The sequence below is a fragment of the Lupinus angustifolius genome, chromosome LG12, assembly GCF_001865875.1.
Source record: "Lupinus angustifolius cultivar Tanjil chromosome LG12, LupAngTanjil_v1.0, whole genome shotgun sequence".
Lineage (NCBI taxonomy): Eukaryota > Viridiplantae > Streptophyta > Magnoliopsida > Fabales > Fabaceae > Lupinus > Lupinus angustifolius.
Genome location: NC_032020.1, coordinates 10,827,428 through 10,849,125, shown reverse-complemented (window position 1 = coordinate 10,849,125; position 21,698 = coordinate 10,827,428). Strand labels below are relative to the sequence as shown.

At 34.7% G+C, this 21,698-nt stretch overlaps 2 pseudogenes; both read left to right on the top strand.

Moving 5' to 3' along the window:
- Positions 1-13,619, top strand: part of LOC109361880 — a 25,351-nt pseudogene extending 11,732 nt beyond the window's left edge.
- Positions 14,358-15,278, top strand: LOC109361879 (annotated as a pseudogene).

Genomic DNA, 21,698 nt, shown 5'->3' with positions numbered 1-21,698 from the left:
TAAGTCTTTTAAAAGTGTCTCACATTTTCTAAAAAATAGTTTGAGCAATTATACTTGTATATACTTAAGGGTTTAGGATAGAAGTACTTACAAAGACTTAATCTAATGTCTTGAAGCTTTATCTTCATTTGTCTTCATAAGTCATCTTCCTTTTCTTCTTTTTGGTGATGTTGGTGTCTTCATCAAAACCGGGTCAATGTCAGGAACAAGATCTTCTTCACACGTGCACCAAAGATTGTCTTTGCATAGATCAGTACTCCCTCTTCTTGTTGGATCTGTTTTGAAGATGTTGTCACACTAGAGTAATATTTTTTTGGATAAAGCAGTGCTGCTATAATCAACAACGATCCTAGCTAATGAAGAGGTGGTAGATCTCAAGGCTTGGAACACTGTCATAAATTCTCACTTCTTTGTTTTATTTCTTTATCTTCTTTTTTGAAAAAATATACTAGATCCTTTGATTTTTCTTAAAAATTACTACATACTCAGACTTCACCTATGGTGCATTCTCAACCCTTCTAAATCTGTCTTCTTAGTTTTAAGGGGTTTTAACAGGTTTTATGCACGATTTTCATTTGTTTAGCCCTTTTGCTTGACTATATCATCTGACTCTTCAATGCCCAGGTACAATATTTTAAAGTCATTTTTAGATTATCCAAACTTAATTAACTACTGAGCACAAGTTAGTCATTTTTTGCACATAAGCATGACTTCAGGTTTGTCTTTAGTTTTTCCCCACTTGCTCTACCATATGGACTTTGATGCCTCTGTGCCCAAACTTTCATTGGGGGTTTGCTATTCAACTTCCAACACTTTTCTTTTTATATTCAATGTTTTATTACATTACATGCACCAAAGATTGTCTTTGTTTCCCTTCCATGACTGTTCCAAATTATTCATTGGATAGATGAGTACTCCCTCTTCTCGTTAGATCTGTTTTGAAGAAGTTGTCATGCCATGCTACAGTCATAAAAATATATTTGATGAAGTGGTATTGCTATAATCAACAATGATGTTGGCTAATGAAGAGGAGGAAAATCTCAAGGCTTGGAACACTCATAAGTTCTATATTCTCTATTTTATTTCTTTCTCTTCCTTTTGAACATTTACTTTGTACTTTGACTTCTCTTGAAAAATTATTACATACTCAGACTTAATTATGTTGCATTCTCTACCTTTCTAGAACTGTCTCTCTTGTTTTAACGGTTTTCAACAGGGTTTTTCGCAAAATTTTCGTTTGTTTAGCCCTTTTGCATGACTACATGATCTGACTCTTCCAAAGATAGTTGCAATCTGTTAGGTCATTTTTAGATTATCAGAACTTAATTAACTAGTTTGCACAAGTTTGTCATTTTATATATGAGCGTGCTTTCATGTATTTCTTTATTTTTGCCTTAGTTGCTCTACCATAGGGACTTTGATGCCTCTGTCCCCGTTATTTGATTGGGGATTTACTATTCAACTTCCAATACTATTCTTTTCTATGTCTTGTTTTATTGTAGTATGTGCACCAAAGATTGTATTCGTTTCCCTTCCATAACTGTTCGAACTTATTCTTTGGATAGATCAGTAATCCTTCTTTTTGAGGATCTGTTTTGCCGAAGTTGTGACATTAGAGTCATAAGAAAAACATTTTATGAAGTGGTGTTGCTATAATTAATAACAACCATTGGCTAATGAAGAGGAGGAAGATCTCAAGGTTAGGACACTCTCATAAGTTCTCTATTGTCTGTTTTATTTCTTTATCTTCTTTTTGAAAATTTACTAGATACTTTGAGTTTTTTTTGAAAAATTATTACACACTCACTTTATTTATGTTGCATTTTCAATCTTTCTAGAACTGTCTCTCTTGTTTACATGGTTTCCAACATGTTTTTTTTTTGCACGATTTTTGTTTGTTTAACCTGTTTGTTTGACTAGATGGTTTAACTCTTCAATGGTTAGCTGCAATCTGTTAAACTCCTTTTTAGATTACCAAGAGCTTAATTAACTAGTGAGCACAAGTTAGACATTTTTGCATATAAGCATGCTTTTAGATTTGATTTATTTTTGCTCCACTTGCTCTACCATATGGACTTTGATGCCTCTATCCCCATGTGCACCAGGTATATAACACTCTCATATGATCTCTATTCTCTCTGGTTTATTTTGTGATGATTATGTTGATCCTGACTTTGACACAGTTTTGATGAATACACCAAGATCATAAAAATAAGAAAAAGATAAAAGACGTTGAAGACAAAGAAGATTTACTTCTAGGAAAATAAAGTCTAATTCTTCAATAGGTACTTTTATCCTTTACACTCTAAGTATGTTTAGTAAACAATGCTAAAAAAGAAGAAAAAACTATTTTGAAAGAAATGGGAAAACTCTTCAACAATGTAAAACAATTTTCAAAATGCTAAGTAATGGGTTACTTGACCTGAGTAATAGGTTAGTAGACCTAGGTATATTGGTTGATTAGAAGCCTATTTAAAATATTAAAACACTCATTTCAAAAAAATATAGCTTGAACACAAATTTAAACACAACTTCCATATACAATTCTCAAACAGTTTCCATGAAACTTTTGTTCCCAACTTTCATATTTTTTTGAAGTTGCTTTAAGTGTAAATTCTAATTTTTTTCAAACTTAAACACTTACATAGAAATTTCCTTTATCGCTTGTCATATGTTTTGAGCAGCCGCTATCCAAATACCATAAGTCGCTAGAAGCTCCCAAATATTCTTACAAAACAATTTAAGTAATATTAGGTACCCAATTGAGATTGGGTCGAACATGGTTAGTACATTTCTCTACCCATTTAAAATATCCTAAGGGAATACCATATTTTGTAATTTTGCAAGTGTTATAGGTATGCCTGTGATTTAGACAATAAGTGTAATTGGGTTGATGCATTTGTATCCTTGATTTAGATTTAGGAATATGATGAGTACGGATACTTTGCTTTTGACAGATAATTTTATTAGACACCTCTTTTTTCTAAAGTTAAGAAGGTTTAGAAAAATCGAGATCTCTATGGTTAGTGGAGTGTCTTTGTGTCTTTAGCATGTCATCCAATTTTGTATTACTCTTATTAAGATTCTTGAGTTGAAGACTCAAAGTGGAAATTTTAATTTCAAGAGTAATCCATTTTGGACAAGAGGAAGAAGAAAGTTTATTGCGAAATGTGTCAATCTCAGTTTTTGTTTGAAACAAATCTTAGTGAGTGTGACGTATTCATTATGCAATTCATTGAAAGCATTCTGTAAATCAGAAAAATATGGCTTATTTTAAAGTTCAGTTTCGCTTACCTCCTCCTCATTATTTTAAATTAGAGAGAGATGAGTCTGCTCTTCATTTTCTGGTTCCGAAGTGGAACTTGAGTCATTATCCTCCCATGCAATGTAAGCCCGTCTACCGGTCTTCTTTTCAAATTTTTCCTTGAAAGGATTTTTCTTCAATGTAGAACAATCCATCGTCATATGACCATATTTTTTACATTCAAATCAGTTGAAGCTTTGATTTGAAGTGAAAACTTTATTGCTTTTGGTGAATCTCCTTGGTTGTTCAACCTTACCACCTTTATTCCTTTTCAGGAATTTACTAAACTTCTTCAGCAACATGCTAATGTCTTCTATTTCCTTTTTTTCTGTCTCATATGCTGAGGATTCATATGCCTCTGCTTTAGCTTTGAGAGAAATATTCTTTCTCTTCTTCTCTTGCTCTTCATGCTACTCTAGTTGGGTCAGTTCCAACTCCAGATGTTGCAACTTTCTAAAGAGTGCAGCCAATGACATCTTTTATAAGCTTTTCTTTTTCTGAAATGGCAATCACCTTGGGTTTCCATTGTCTTGAATGTGATCTTATAACTTTGAAGTTCAAGTCATTGTTTGAAAATACTTTTCCAAGTGCAATAAGATGATTTGTAAGGTGAGTAAATCTCTTTTGGAGATCTAGTGTTTTTCTCTCCAAGCTTCTTACAAAATATTTCATATACCTGGAAAAGAGTATTGAGTCTCAACCTTTTTACTTCCTCAGTTCCTTCATGTGTGGTCTCTAGAGTATCCCACATTTCTTTTGAAGATTTGTAGTTTGATACTCTAAAGAACTCGTCAATGCCAAGTGCTAAAGTGAGGATGTTCTTTGCTTTGAGATTATATTGCATTTTGTTTTTATGTTCATCATTCCAAACGGATTTTAGCTTTACTTCCCTTTGACCTTTAACAACGATGAAGGGTTCATATGTCCTTCCTCTATGGGGGGCTAAATTAGTTGTTGGGAGAATATCACTGATTTTTGTACTATGTTATCAGACTTTATGTGTAGTATATTATTTATGCAAAATTCAACCAAGTAAAGAAAAATTAAATGATAAGAATAAGTAGAAGAAGAGTACATAGAGTTTTTTATTGGTTCGACTTTTTGTCCACCGAAGGTTACATCTAGTACTCTTGCCACACAAGAGATTTTTTCACTAGATAATTTGAGTTGTAATTACAAATTCTCTCCCCGAGACCTATGTACCTTACACACTTACAACTTATCTACCCTTGATAATTCCCTTTTTCAAGTGAACTATTTTCCCATTCTCAACACACCATTGTGATGAAAAGTTTACAACCAAGATGAAGAATATAACAATGGTAGGATTATTTTTACATGTTTTGACAATTTTATAACTTGCAATCCTTAATCTCACAATATAAATACTTTGTATACAATGCTCTTAATCTTTTGAAAGTTTAGAACAAATGCACTTTGGATGCAACTTCAAAAAATCTGAAATTTTAGGAAGAATGTTGCTAACAAAATATGCAGAATTTGGATTACTAAGTTGTGAATGTTTTTGTGTGATTGTATGTTCTTATGTATATCGTGTGTGTTGTGTGTTTTTAATTTGGATGTCACAATGCCTTCAAATAGGCTTCAAATCAGCCAAGATATCCTTCTATGAAGAGGAGACACAATTGGAATGAAACCTATTCACTTTGGATGAAAGTTGTTCATTTGAATTTGAACATATTGTTTCAAAAACTTTGTGTAATCGATTTTCATGATGTGGTAATGATTATCCAAATGTTCTGCCCAATATGGTAATTGGTTAATAGACTGAATTAATTGATGACATCAGTCAGTTTTGCTTTGTAACTGTTTTCTCAGTCAGTAACCTGTTACGTACTTCCAGTAACCAGTTACCAACTGCCTCACAGTTCAGGTAACTTGTTACGCAGTTCAGGTAACCTGTTACTCAGGTCAAGTAACTCATTACTTAACAATTTGATTTGCATTTTTAGACATATCCAATTCTTTAAAAATGGTTTTGATTTCTTTGAGTATTGCTACTAAATATTAAACTGAATGTAAGGATAGAAGTACCTATATGAAGACTTAATCTATAAATATCTTGAAGCTTGAATCTTCTATGTCTTCATGGTCTTCTTACTTTTCTTCTGTTTGTGATCTTGATGTCTTCATCAAAACCATGTCAAGGTTAAGAGCAAGATCTTCTTCACAAGAATGTGAATATGAAGATTCAATTGCACTTTTATTTTTGTGTTTAGGTACCATTTGGAATTTTGGTTATGGGTTTGCTTCATTCAATGCCAGTAGCTCCAAAGTTTACATCTTACAACATGGATTGTGATGTTTTTATTTTCTCTGGTGGAGTTATTCTTCGGCGGGGTTTAATGTGAAAGATGTTTGATCTTCACTTCAAGTTGATGGAGCAAGCTTTGGAAGATAACCAACCTATGATTTTGATTCGAGTAGTGTGATTGATAGGAACCCACATCCTATCAAAGTCCAAAGGCCCACACGTATTAAATAAAGACCCAATTGGATTTCTGACTTAGTGGTGGAATATTAATTAACTTTAATTTTGTCTATTGATTTCCATAATGGACCCTTATTACCAACCCCAATCTCTTTAGTCACCCTAAATTCTCTAGCTTATGTATTTAAACTCTACATTGTTAATGCTTGGAGGATATGAATGAAGATATTTTTATTTTAATTTCTATTTCGGCTCTTAATATTCTACAGCTATAGTAATTATCAATTGAGACCCTATCAACTTGGTTCTTTCATTCTCAATATCATGACTCCTAAACCTACTAACAATGATGTTGATGACAACCTCTTACAACGTTTTACAGACAAACTCAAAGAATACCAAGAGCAGCAAGACTCCATGCATGAGACCATTGCTGAAGCTCTTCTTTCTATTACTGAAACATTGACAGGTATGAACATTATATCACCTCAACCCCCTTCAATTAACCTCAAATCAACTTGGATCTTCAAATATTTCTAACCCTAACCTTACAAATCCATAACCCCCAAATTTACCCCCAACTCAGCCCAACCCAAACCCTAGCATCCCAATCTGACCACCTACACTACATTCCCCCAACCAATTCCCAAACTATGCACACTCCCTAGTTTCACCGTTTTTCACACCTACTCTTCTATACCCAAGGCCAAAATTTTCCCCAATGTCCCTCTCACCCACATAGCCTAGACCCCCAAAACTACAACTAAACCCATTTGATGGTTCTAAACCACTTGACTGGTTATTCCAAGCAGAGTAGTGTTTCCAACTCTATCAAGTTTGCCCAGATCAACGACTTCATATTATCTCAGTTTATATGAAGGGAGAAGCCCTCAGCTGGTTCAAATGGGCTTTTCAGAATGCCATGTTTATAAACTGAGGCAATTTTACTCGTTGCTTAGAGACTAGATTCAGTCCCTCATGCTATGAAAACCACCAAACGGAGTTTTTTAAGCTCTGTGGCAGAATATCAACAACAGTTCAAAAAATTGTGCAATCGGATTTGGGGATTATCTCCTGAAGTCATCCTACATTGTTTCTTATCCGGCCTTATTCCTGAGATAAGGCACAAATTTGCAGTATTACGCCCATCTCACATAGCAGATGCCATGGGACTAGCCAAATTGGTGGAATCAAAGATTAATGATTCTAAAACTCCCTTTCTTAGACGTACTCACTACTCACACTTCCCAACCCACAACACACAACAACAATTCCCACAACCTCCAACCGAAATGGCTCCCTCCTCCATGTCCCCATCTATCCAACAAGCCTTACCCCTAGGTCATCTAACTCTTTGCTCAAATGCAAGAGCGACGTGCCCAAGGACTATGTTGTAACTCTGATGAAAAATACCACTCAGGACACAAATGCCAACCTAAGAGGTTCATGCTAATGTTAATGAACGATTTGGATTCAACAGAAGAACCTCTTTTGTCTTCCATGGAAACTATTGAGGAAGTCATTGTTCCTTCGCCTGACAAGCTTATTCATTTCCAACTATCAAAACAAGCTCTAGAAGGCCAACCGTCACCCAAGACACTACGATTCCAAGGTTTCATCGTTGGGCACCCTGTTACAATTCTGGTGGATACGGGCAGTTCCCATAATGAGATTCAACCTAGACTAGCAAGCTACTTAAATTGGACATCAACCCCACTCCAAAGTTTTGGAGATGGTGGGGAATAGGGCTTACATTTACTATGCAGGTTTGTGCTCCAACACACCTATTCAACTAAAAAATCAGTTGTTCACTATGCCAGATATCGTAATAAACAACAGTCATTCAACAGTACAATTTTCAACGAGGATATTGAAAATGAGGCGGAAGAACATCAACAGCGCATAATAAAGCAGGCGCTGTCAATTTGTGTAACTTCAACAGCGCATTCTTGACAATGCGCTATTGAACATTAGTAACGTTAACGCTGGCTTGAATGATTTATTTTTAACAACACATTTGATAGAAAGCATTGTTGATGTGAATATATTTAACAACGCATATTTAAGGAAGCGTTGTTGAAGATGACATAGTAACTGCGCTTGCTTAATTATGTGTTGTTGATGTTTTACGACTTTTTAAGCGTCCAAAAAATTAATGGTGGAGTAGTTATGAGTCTCTTCATTTGTTGAAATATTAATGGTTGAGTGGTTATGCGTGTCTTGGTTGTTGAAATATTAATGGTTGAGTGGTTATACGTCTCTTCGTTTGTTGAAATATTAATGCTTGCTCATCTATAAATATTGTGGTTCACTCAATGTTCTATTTCATCAGTAAGCTAAGAGCTTAAGACTGTATTTCTATGAGAGTATGTTCATGAAGATATGAGGAAGAAAACACAAAATAATAATAAAAAAGCAATACTGCAAAGAGTGAAAAAGAGAAAAAGCACCCAGATTTGTATAAGGGAGTCGAGGAAAAAATTATGTTTCTGTTTCAGAATCATGTCAAGGAGGTCTTTAACAACTTTTGATTTTGCAAAAGGGCCCAGATTTAAAAAGGAAGGTGGTTGTCATACAAGATTTACATGAAATGAAGATTTAGTTGATTGATCTCTTTCATTTGCAATTGAAAGGAAATAAAAGGAAAAGGGGAAAGAATTATTTAGTTTGTTGAGCTCTTTCGATTTTTATTGATCTATTTCAATTGATCCGAAATAAAAGGAAAAAGAGGATTAAAGAATTATTTTTCTTCATCATCTACAACAATTCCTTAAGTTCATTGATTTTCTTCATGGCAAATGGACCTAGATTTTAAAAGGAAATCAATAAACTGTTATAGAAGATTTGTGTAGAAGAAAAGAGGATCCAGATCAATGAATTATTTAATTCATTCAGATCTTTCATTTTTCAAAACGGTCTCAGATCAATGACGTTTTGTATAGAGGAGTCGAGGAAAAAACAATTTCCTTCATTGAAATCATTTTCCTTGTATTCTTCGTATGCCAAATCATTTAATTCATTATATTCGCATGTACCAAATCATTTAGTTCATTATAATGTATTTTGCCTCTCTAAATGAATAATAAAACAATTATTTTGGATGTTAATTTCTATTTTTTGTTAATTATTTGGATGGTTTTTCTCTTTAATACTTTTGGACTGTTCCTTATTAATAAACACAATAAACAAATTATCAATACTTAATAAATACAAAAACAAATTAACAAAAAATAATGTTTAATATTTTTTCCAGTTTTGTATTAATTTACGTAAATTCATGTTGTATAAATATTTTCCAGTTATGTAAAATGTTAATTTAACAATGCATAACTACGAATATGCTGTTAATTTGGAAAATGAGTTAAATTTAACTACACATAATTACGACTACGTTGTCAATTATATTCTGTTCAACAGTGCATAATTCAGATAGCATTATCAATTAGATTCTATTCAATAGTGCTACATCTCGGTAGCATTGTTGATGTGTTAATGAAAATAAGTACTAAACAGTTGGATACGTAACAACAGCGCAATTCTTAATATGCACTATTGAAGATGTTGATACAATAGCTACGTTAAATATACGTTATTGAAGAGGTCAAAACAACAGCGCTATCGTTAATATATGTTGTTAAATGGTTACTATAGTTTAAATATCTAAAACAAGAACTGTTTCCTCTACGCTCTCAAACTTACTCAAAAAGAAATACTCACACTCTCAGCAAACCCTCATACTGTCATAAACTGAAAAACTTCATCAATGGCTTCCCAAAGTGGCGATCATGTATCTCACAGTGGTGACGAAGCTTCACCGACTCCACAAGACAAGCAAATCGTTGCTAAAAAATGACTTCCACGGGGAGTGACTTCCATGAAGAATGTCATTCGGGCAAGAATCAAGGATGTGAAGATAGAAGTTCAATAGAACTCTAAAGGCCAACCATTAAACTCGAATGGTGGCAACGCATTGGTAAGCTACATTGGTGTTGTTGTTAGGCAGAATGTCAAGCTAACCTTCAACAAATGGAGTGATGTAGGGAATGTCGTGAAAGAGCGTATTTGGAATGAAATAACACTAAGTTTATTTTTTCAGTTTTTGTGTTTTTTGTGTTTTCATGCAATGTACATATATGTGTTACGTTTTCATGCAATGTATGTATATGCATGTGTTGGCATCCAATATATAATGTATGTGTTTTTATTTCAGGCAACTTTTGATGTTGGTGAGGAGCATCCGAATTATATCCTTAAATCGTCTAGCAAGGCTCTCCGACAATTCCGAACTGATGCCGAGAAGTTACTCAGAGATGCTGATGGAAATGTCAACCTAAAACCTCCAACTAAATATGCAAATATCGTTGATGAAAAGGATTGGAAGACTTTTGTCACCCTACGCACACAAGACGAGTCTTTCTTGGTAAAATTATATTCTTTGTATTGAATTTTGTATATATGTTTTTGTACATGATTGTTAATATTAATGTTGTTTATTATTTCAGAAATTAAGTAATGAAAACTGCAAGAGGGCATCCAAGCTTTTATATCCATATCGAGCTTCTCGAGCGGGGTACAGAGGAATCGAGGAAAGAATTGTAAGTATTATTAATTTGTACATTATTGGTTATGTTTTGTATGCATATATATCTAATTACATTATTATTGGTTATGTTTTGTTAGTTGGAGAACAAAAGCGATACACCTATGATTCCACATGGAGTAGAACTCGATGTTCTATGGGTGGGTACCCGTAAGAACAAAGATGGTGTCATTGACAATGAGGAAGTTCAAGAATCGGCAAGATGTGTTGTAAGTGCTCATATTTTTTAATTATAATTAATTTCCATACTTTATTTATCAAAATGTGATTAATTAACATTATGTTTTTTATTTTATTTGTCAGGTTGCCCTAAAAGAAAAGGAGGCAAACCCAGATAGTCGCATAATACTTGACAAGGCACTAGGACTGCCTCTCTACCCAGACCATATCAGAGGTGCAGGATTTGGGGTTAGCCAACAAACATTTGTACCCTAGAAGCGTGAAACCAAAGCCCAAATGAGCTAGGTTCAAAATCAACTAGATGGCCTCATGCAACAGTTCAACGAATTTGAGCAATCAATGAAGGCGAAGGAAGCTAAGTGGCAACGACTAACTAGAAACGTTGACATTGTTCCTTCAATCGTCAATGAGAATCGCACTACACCTGCACCTTACAACATTCCCATTTCGATTCCCATTCATGAGGTAATTTAGTTAACTTATTTTAATTTAGTTATTACAGCCACTCAAAATACCCAAGAATGTATGAAAAGACATATTTATAACCCATTTACCTCCTTCCCATGGACATATTGTCATATGGGTTATAGTGGACAACTCACTACACATTGCCACTTTATTTCTCTGCTGACTCGATTTTCGGTAGAATAATTGACTCGTCATTTTCAAAACGACACATGCAAACTCCACGACATACTGAAGAGTATTGTTTTGAAAAAGGATCTTGTTTTCCTTAGTGGATTTTGGAAAGAGTTGTTAAAGCTCTTAAGGAAATCCATGTGCTATAGCATCGCCTACCATCCTCAATTCGATGGTCAAACAGAAGTTGTAAATAGGGAAATATAGACTTACCTTTGTTGCTTCACGGGTACCCACCCGAACCACTGGTTTGTTCACCTCCCTCTGGCCGAATATTGGCCCAATGCAAATCTGCATTCATCACTACAGCTAACACCCTTTGAAGTGCTTTATGGTTGATCACCACCTACTATTCGAGACTACCTTCCGGGGTCCATAAGAAATCCGCTATGTCCCATTGTCGCTCTAACAAACTATCCCGAAGATTTTTCCGGCACATTCATAGTGAAACGCCATATAGGCCCAACGGCTTAGGAACTCGACCTTCCTCCTTCGGTTTGCACCCACCTGGTATTCCTTTTCTCTTTGATCCGAAGTTTCCATGGCAACCCAAAAACTCAGCGTGTTGACCTTCCACGTGACGATTTTCTTCAAGACTCACAAGCCATACAACATGCAGAACCACCACTAACGGAACCTCCAGTCCAAAATAGTAGCAAGGACCTCGGTGTACCACCCTTCGGTGACATCGAGGGTAATAAGATGAAAGGAACGAAGGATTTTTCGGTGGCAAAGAGTCACCATAGTTTGAACAGCAAGAAGAACTGAAATTATGTCTTTCTAGCCCAAGGGGTGAAGCCTTCTCCAAAGAACCATGGTATCATGGAAAAAGAAAGAGAGAGCAGTGAAGAAAGTATCACACGGTGCTTGGGAGAAAACTCTTTGAGAGATTAGGTGTGGGTTGGAACTCAAAAAGCCAAATATAATGAATGCACTTTAAATTTGGGAATTGATGGATTAATTAACCCATCCGTGAATTTCTCTCCACCTCATGCAACACACCCAATTATTGTGGCACCGTTGGATGTTGTAAGACTCTCTCTACACTTGGATGATCTGCCAACAACTAACTCCTCATTAACATGTTACGCGTCTAAAGAAGGACTTCAAGGAACAGTCCACATCTCTCCTCTGTATAAACCTAGACAACCCATTCAATCACCCATCTAGGCGCCAACACTGATCCATCCGTGCAATGATGACAATTGTCTTCCACCCACTCTTGCTGACCGTTTCATTGGCCACACGTATTAAACGAAGACCAAATTGGATTTATGACTTTATGGTGGAATATTAATTAACTTTAATTTTATCTTTTAATTTCTAGAATGGGCCTTGTTACGAAACTCAGTCTTTTTAGTAACCCTAAATGTTCTAGCTTCTGTATTTAAATTATGCGTTGTTAATGCCTAAAGGGGAAATATTTTAATTTTAATTTCTATTTCTACTCTTAAAATTTTGCAGCTATAGGAATTATCTAGTGAGACCCTATAATTGATGATGAGATTCAGCTTCAGGGGTCTATGTTCAAGTTGACATTTGCTTGCATCTCTCCCATCTCATGGCCTGCAATTTCAGGTGCATTGGATAATTCATCCATTTGTTGTAAGAAGATTCAGGTCTTTGAGAAGAAAGGTTCCCCCCCTGGGATTGTTCTTCTCTTGGTTCTGTCTCGGGCTAGCCAAGATAAGCCGGTTAGAACTAAGGTTGAAAGTGCTCTCAAGTTTGCCATGAAGAAGACCAAAACATGTTTTGTGAAGCTTCCCTTTGGGCTATGTGGATGTCAAGAGGAGAACTCCAAGAAAAGAGAACATTCTATGGAAATGGGTTTGATAAATTGAGCCAAAATATTCAGCTTCAGATGTCGTTGCCTTGTTCATTATTTGTTGTAGCAGTGGATGACTGGCAGACTATAAAGTCAGGTGGGGATGAGATGGAGAAATGGTTGTTGAGCGCAGACAGTCTTGAGTTTGGAGAACCAATTGGACCAAATTCTTATAAAGGGGTCTAAAGGGGTAAAAAGGTTGCAATTGAAAAGCTTAGAGAGTGTGACAAAGGGAACTATTATGTGTTTGAAGCTTTGAGCTCAGGAAAGATCTGTTGGAACTGATGACATGTGGGCATAAAAATATGATGCAGTTCTATGGTGTTTGTGTAGATGAGAATCACGGGTTATGTTTAGTAAAGAAATTCATGGAAAGTGGATTTGTTCATGACTTGATGTTAAAAAACAAGAAGCTTCAAAGTAAGGATATTGTAAGAATTGGAGTTGATATTGCTGAGGGAATCATGTTTATGAATGATCATGGTGTTGCATACAGAGACCTTAATATAGAGGATTCTGTTGGACATGAATGGGAATGCTTGTTTGGAAGTTATGGGTATAGTCACAACCTGCAAGAGTGTTGAGAATGGATTACGAGGGTGATGGTTATGTTGGGTAGCTCTAGAGGTTTGCCCCTAATCTCACTCATTTCAAATTAGCTAAATAATTGTTGAGAACTTTGACATTATGCAAAAATAATTCATGTCATTTATTCCATAGTCAAAGTTAATTCTGCATTGCATTTTATGTACATATTTCGTAATTTTCTACTTCTTTACTTTTTGAATAAAAGAAAACACTTTGCAACCTGGACACCAATATAAATCCATATTAATTTTAGCAAAAGTAATATATGTAGATGGGAATTGGGAATATAATTTAGACTTTTAACCTGATGGTCTAACAAATCTTCGGAAACGGAAGGATTTGTTTCTAAATAATATTCCTATGACCTATTTCTAGCATAATGTATCTCAAATATATCTGATTTGCTTACAAGGATTCAATGTTATCCAACATGATAAAAAAAATATTATTTGCTTGTGATGCTTATGTATTATGCAACCATACTTGGTGGGACACTACCACATTAGAGCATTTATGTCTAGCTCTTCAATACTAGTTTCTTCAAAAAAAAAACAGTTTTAGTATATCTTTTTTGAGGTAGATGTGTTCTTATTTGATGCTTGGGGTCAAAGTTTTAATTAAGTTTTCTTCTCTCTTCGTACTTTGTATTTTTTGTCCTCATTTACTGAATAAATTTGTTCAATAACTAAATTCTAATCTAAAATTTTTGAGTTCTTATATTTATCTTTGCTGACTGCTCTTTAAGGGCTACCTAAACATAAAATGGTCTATGTTCAAGTTGACATTTGCTTGCATCTCTCCCATCTCATGGCCTGCAATTTCAGGTGCATTGGATAATTCATCCATTTGTTGTAAGAAGATTCAGGTCTTTGAGAAGAAAGGTTCCCCCCCTGGGATTGTTCTTCTCTTGGTTCTGTCTCGGGCTAGCCAAGATAAGCCGGTTAGAACTAAGGTTGAAAGTGCTCTCAAGTTTGCCATGAAGAAGACCAAAACATGTTTTGTGAAGCTTCCCTTTGGGCTATGTGGATGTCAAGAGGAGAACTCCAAGAAAAGAGAACATTCTATGGAAATGGGTTTGATAAATTGAGCCAAAATATTCAGCTTCAGATGTCGTTGCCTTGTTCATTATTTGTTGTAGCAGTGGATGACTGGCAGACTATAAAGTCAGGTGGGGATGAGATGGAGAAATGGTTGTTGAGCGCAGACAGTCTTGAGTTTGGAGAACCAATTGGACCAAATTCTTATAAAGGGGTCTAAAGGGGTAAAAAGGTTGCAATTGAAAAGCTTAGAGAGTGTGACAAAGGGAACTATTATGTGTTTGAAGCTTTGAGCTCAGGAAAGATCTGTTGGAACTGATGACATGTGGGCATAAAAATATGATGCAGTTCTATGGTGTTTGTGTAGATGAGAATCACGGGTTATGTTTAGTAAAGAAATTCATGGAAAGTGGATTTGTTCATGACTTGATGTTAAAAAACAAGAAGCTTCAAAGTAAGGATATTGTAAGAATTGGAGTTGATATTGCTGAGGGAATCATGTTTATGAATGATCATGGTGTTGCATACAGAGACCTTAATATAGAGGATTCTGTTGGACATGAATGGGAATGCTTGTTTGGAAGTTATGGGTATAGTCACAACCTGCAAGAGTGTTGAGAATGGATTACGAGGGTGATGGTTATGTTGGGTAGCTCTAGAGGTTTGCCCCTAATCTCACTCATTTCAAATTAGCTAAATAATTGTTGAGAACTTTGACATTATGCAAAAATAATTCATGTCATTTATTCCATAGTCAAAGTTAATTCTGCATTGCATTTTATGTACATATTTCGTAATTTTCTACTTCTTTACTTTTTGAATAAAAGAAAACACTTTGCAACCTGGACACCAATATAAATCCATATTAATTTTAGCAAAAGTAATATATGTAGATGGGAATTGGGAATATAATTTAGACTTTTAACCTGATGGTCTAACAAATCTTCGGAAACGGAAGGATTTGTTTCTAAATAATATTCCTATGACCTATTTCTAGCATAATGTATCTCAAATATATCTGATTTGCTTACAAGGATTCAATGTTATCCAACATGATAAAAAAAATATTATTTGCTTGTGATGCTTATGTATTATGCAACCATACTTGGTGGGACACTACCACATTAGAGCATTTATGTCTAGCTCTTCAATACTAGTTTCTTCAAAAAAAAAACAGTTTTAGTATATCTTTTTTGAGGTAGATGTGTTCTTATTTGATGCTTGGGGTCAAAGTTTTAATTAAGTTTTCTTCTCTCTTCGTACTTTGTATTTTTTGTCCTCATTTACTGAATAAATTTGTTCAATAACTAAATTCTAATCTAAAATTTTTGAGTTCTTATATTTATCTTTGCTGACTGCTCTTTAAGGGCTACCTAAACATAAAATGGACTTAGTTTCATTGCTTGGTAGGACTTTTAGATCCATTGTATGTGAAACACAATGCAAAAACTAGCCTACATTTAATAAAGCTTTATGTCACATATTAACATCATTTTTTCAGCATGCCTAACATGTCATGATCATTGTTTTTCTTTCACATGTCTTCCTTTATTTATGAACTACTGTATATTATTCAGCAAATCAATGTGATTGTATGATGACAATTATACCTGAATTGATTCCACGATGGATCCCACATGTCTTAAGCCCTTTATTATTATGTCTGTCACTGATAACTCGTGTGCTGGCAGAAAGAAAACATGAACCCTAGCCAGTAAAACCATTCTTCACAGATTAAGGGAAGAAATAATTCAAGTGACATAAGTGTACTTATTTTTCTCAAGGCCAAAGAAAGAACCACTAGATGTTTTTATTAAATGAGTCTTTGAAAAGAAAAAAATGTCCCTTACAAATAAACAAATTAACACGCTAATATGATGTGTAGATAGACTTGTCTTTGTTGGAGTGTATGATGCTCTTTGAAGGATGAAAAATGGTGATAAATTCATAAATCATGCATTGTAGATTTGATATTTTGCAAGTACCTTACCCAATGCTTATAAGTTATATCAATGATTCTATCTACTAAATACATGATAACTCTTAATTTAGAACCTTAAAATACATGAGTGTGCTAATTCATGAATACTAATTCATTAAACACGTCTAAATTTCAAATCACCCTTCATAAGATCATAAAATTCTTTTATCGCAAAGTAATCCTTTCACATAAATCACATTGCCTATTATTGTGTGTGAGACATTACCAATTTTACCTATCCCAAGTATCTTACCTTCGTTGTTGTCGCCACACGTGACATAACCTTTCCCCTTGAGTGATAATTCTAAGAACTTCGATCTATCACTCGTCATGTACCTAGAACATCAACTATCCAAATACCAATGTTGTCCATGCGTTCTTAGACACACATGCAAAACAATATCACTTTCTAGTTTTAGGTACCCAAGTTATGTTGGATTCCTTCTTGTTAGTAACCTTAGGAGCTTGTCCATTTTGAATCCACATATATTGACAACTACATGCACCATGCATTCTTATATTACACGAAATAGAAGTATGTCCATATATGCCACAATAAAAGCAAGTAGACAAGTTTTCATGCACCTTTTTGGTATATGCTACTTGTTTCAAGTTAAACTTCTTTTTCTTGACATACTTGTAACCTAGACCAGATCAGTTACCTGCATTTATAGATGCAGCATTAAATTGTTCAAGTTTTGAGTACTACTTGTAAAGTTTGCACTTTTTCGTTTTAAGTACAAATTTTCGTTTTCCAAAATTTTGAACTTTTCACAAGTAGATGCCTCAATTAACTTAGTAGAAAAGTTGCAGGTAGCATTAGAATATATGAGATCAAAAGTTTCATTCTCTAATTTTAATTCATCAAAAAAATTATGCCTTTCAATTAGTTTATTTTCATGCAAAAGAATCACTCTTTTTCTGTCTACATTTATTCCAGCCAGTTTTTTCAATTCTTCATGCAACTCGACAAATGTACGATATAATTCATTATAAGTAGGACAATTTTCGGAACTAGAATCATATTCATAAGAGTGTACCTCATTCAACTCTTCTTGAAAGCTTGAGTCATAAGAATTCTGATTTTTTACCATGAGACACAGTTTTGCCGATTCCTCTTCTTCTAAGGTGCTAGAAGTCGAATCTTCTTCGGGAATGTTCCATACCATGTATGGTTTATTTGATTTGAAGTCCTCAGGATTGTTCTTATCATTTTCAACATTCTTGGGGTAAGTTGGGCATTAGTATTTCATGTGGCATGATTCATCGCATTCATGGCAAGTGTAGCAATCTTTCGGTTTCTTGCCTTTCTTGGATTAATCTTTCACATTCTTTTTTGAAACCTTTGTAGTCCTCCATTTCTCTTGAGAAACTTGCCAAATTTTCTAACCAAGAGTGACATGGTCTCGTCATCAATTTCTGAATCGAAATCTTTTTCGTCATATCTCTCTTCGTGACTCTATGATGCTATGGCTTTGAGGGAGATGCCCTTTTTCTTTTTGTCTAATTCCTCACGTGAAGTCAAACGTCCTAACTCCATTTTATGTTCTTGGAGTTTGCCAAAGAGAGTTGATAGTGACATCGAATCAATATCCTTCAACTCAACTATTATTGTCACTTTAGGTTGTCATGCCCTGCCAAGATACCTTAATACTTTAGTAGTTTGTTAATCTTTAGCAAAAAAATTGTCTAATGCAACTAGATGGTTAACAATGTGAGTAAAACGCTTTTGCATCTCACTAATTAATTCATGTAGAAACATGTGAAATAACTCGTATTCAAGTTTTAACGCGTTCAATCTAGCCCATATGATCTCACTAGTGCCCTTACGAGTCATATGTAAAGTGTTCATATTTCCTTAGCACTACTATATTGTGAAACCCGAAAGAACTCATATGATAGTGCAGACATAATGATGTTTTTCGCTTTCAAAATATGTTGTACTTTTTCATTTCTCATTGTCCAGTCTTAATCGATTAACACAAAAACAGTTCTAAAACAGAAACTATTTTAATCGATTAATAGAAACAGTATAATCGATTAACACAGGAATATTAATCGATTAAACAGAACCAGTAAGCAATTACAGAAACGATTAAATGCAGAACAGATAACCGATAACAGAACGAATACAGAGCTTACAAATTTGTATATCAGAATAGCTTGCAGTACAACAAATGAACAGAATGTATTAGTTGAATCAGATATACAAATTAATCGATTGAAAACAGTAAAGAGAGAGAGAGAAAACAAATCCTGCAACGCGAATTTTTATCCTGGTTCGTTTGCTGTCCACTGCAAACTACATCCAGGCCTCCCGGCTGACTTGGGAGATTTCCTTCACTATAATCGAATCAATGTAATTTACAAACACATTATCCAATTACAACACTTAGCAAATGACAAGAAATCAAAGAAACTATTCAATGGTTTGACTCCCTTCCTACCGATAAAGAAAACGTTTCTTTCGGCGTAGCCCCAGCCAAAGAATCTCTCGTTCTTTCCTTTTCTTACACTCTAAGCTATGAAGAAACACACAATCTCTACTGGTGATACGACACCAAGAGATTCCCTTTACAACAATTTATTCAAGAATTACAAGAGTAAAATTAAGCTATTCCTAAGCTCAAATACAACATGAAGGCTTTACTCTAATGCACATCTAACACAAACTCATGTGAAATGACAAGTATTAGTTATGAAAACAGAAGTTACAGAATCATAAACTTCATGAAAAACGCATCAAAATATGCATGAACATGTGAGGGAAAACATGAGAGATTATAACATGAAATGCACTCAATCCTAAAGCAAGGAATCTCTCATTTCTAAACTCACTAATGCACTTAACAAATAGATGCAACAATTAACACGTAAAATGCTCTAACTCTCTAATAAATGCAACATGCAACTTATGAGATTAATTCTGAAAACGCAGTTTATAAAGAATCAGTCCAGAACCCCAGATAATCGATTAAATGTCATCTTAATCGATTAACGGGACTAAAAATTATAACTGATTCTATTTTTCAGTTTTTTTAGTTTCAACAACTTAAAAATCAGTTAGGTTAATCCATTAACGTAAAGCCTTAATCGATTAACTGCATTTCAAAAACGTGTTCCAGTAGCAACCACTTTTCACAGCAGTTGGGTTAATCGATTAAAAGTATGGTTAATCGATTAACACTAAATAAAATATGTATTTTCAAATAGAAAACATCAAATATGTTATGCACTTAGATAATACATGTTTGACACTTAGTTTTATGCCTAGAATGCATATATACATGTATTTATGTAATGCATGAACATATTATCAAATGAACATATCTCATGGATGAAATGATTTAAAAGATAAATGCATGTGAGACATGTATTAGGTGCCCTAAGCCTTCGACTCAACTTAAACTAGAAACTAGTCTAAGCCTAGTACCAAATAAAAGACTTAAGCACGTTGAATTGTTGGTTATCTTCAAGCACTTTTAGGCACACGTTGTCCTCATCAAAACCATGACGTTCAAGGAGAGCTTTCCAAAGTGTTCCTCTTGACATGCACACTTTCAATCTCCCCCTTTTTGATGATGACAAACTCTACATCAAGTTCATCAATTTGAAGTAACAATTGCTTGATGAATAAGCTTGAAGATTGTGTTGGCAAGGTTGATGGAATGCGCACATTTATCGGAAGCTGTTATAACGATCAACCTGCACAATTAAGAAACAACAAAACAACCTTTCTCCCCCTTTTGACATTATCAAAAAGATAACCCAGGTCAAAAAAGCTAGGAAGAGATATTAGTTAATCATAAAACAATGTTAATGAATTAATTTGGGTTTTAACAAATTAACCTGTTTCATTTATGGGTAAATTGAACAAATGCGCTTTATTGGAAAAAAAAATAGCTAATAAGAAGTTAGAATGGCATACAAGATTTAATCAAATATTAAGCATTGTAAGCATTATTAAATCTCAAATGATCAAGATCCATTCACTAAGGCAAATAAGCTATTTTGACATAATTAAACATTTAAGAAAGACATGTCCATTACATAAGCATTTAAAACATGGAATGATTAGACATATATGTAAGCCATTTGTTAGATACCACTTGTTAGTATAAGCACTTGGTAGCATTTTGATAGGCAATTTTCATTTTAAAGTATATTTCAATCATTCAATTATAATGCATAATTAAGACATGTTCAAGATTCATGCAAAAACACATTCTATTTAACATAATTAACAAGGTTCAATGTATTTACCTTGCTTACCTTTAGGAGATAGGTCAAGATTACCACTTGTTAGGTGATACTACATGAAAAGTTTGATGATATGATGTTTGAATGGTTTGTTCAAGCTGCGTTGCTCCCCCTTTCATTGTTCTTCCCTTTATCTTCTCCCCCTCAATTATTTAGAGAAGTATTCTTGGTAGGTAGCATAGTACAGAAGCTCATTCAACAACCTTTGACATTAACTTTTCTCTTTGATAACCTTGATCTACTCACCAACCTTGTGCCTAGAACATCTTTTGTTGATTTATCCCTTGATGATCAAATGTCCTTTGGCACACCTGCAGACACAAATCACTTGTCTCTTTCGGGTACCCAAGTTATTTTGGGTCCCTTCTTGTTAGTAACTAAGGGATCTTGCCCTTTCTTTACCCAAACATATTTGCCACTTGGCACACCATATTTTCTAATAAAGCATGTAGTGCATGTGTGACCATGTGTGCCACAATAGAAACAAGTAGGCATGTTATTATTTGACTTTTTATGCATATGAACTAATGAGGATAGGATGAGGATGAGGATAAGGATGAGGATGAGGATGGGGATGAGGAGGAGGATGAGAACGTGCATGAGGATAGGATGAGGATGAGGCTGGCGATGAGGATAGGACGAGGATGAGAATGTGGAAGAGGATGAGGATGAGGATAGGATAGGGATGAGGATGAGGACGAGGATGAAGATAGGAGGAGGACGAAAATGAGGATGAGGATGTGGATGAGGATTAGGATGAGGATGAGGATACGATCGGGATGAGGATGAGGCTGAGGAACAGGATAGGATGAGGATTAGGACGAGGTTAGGC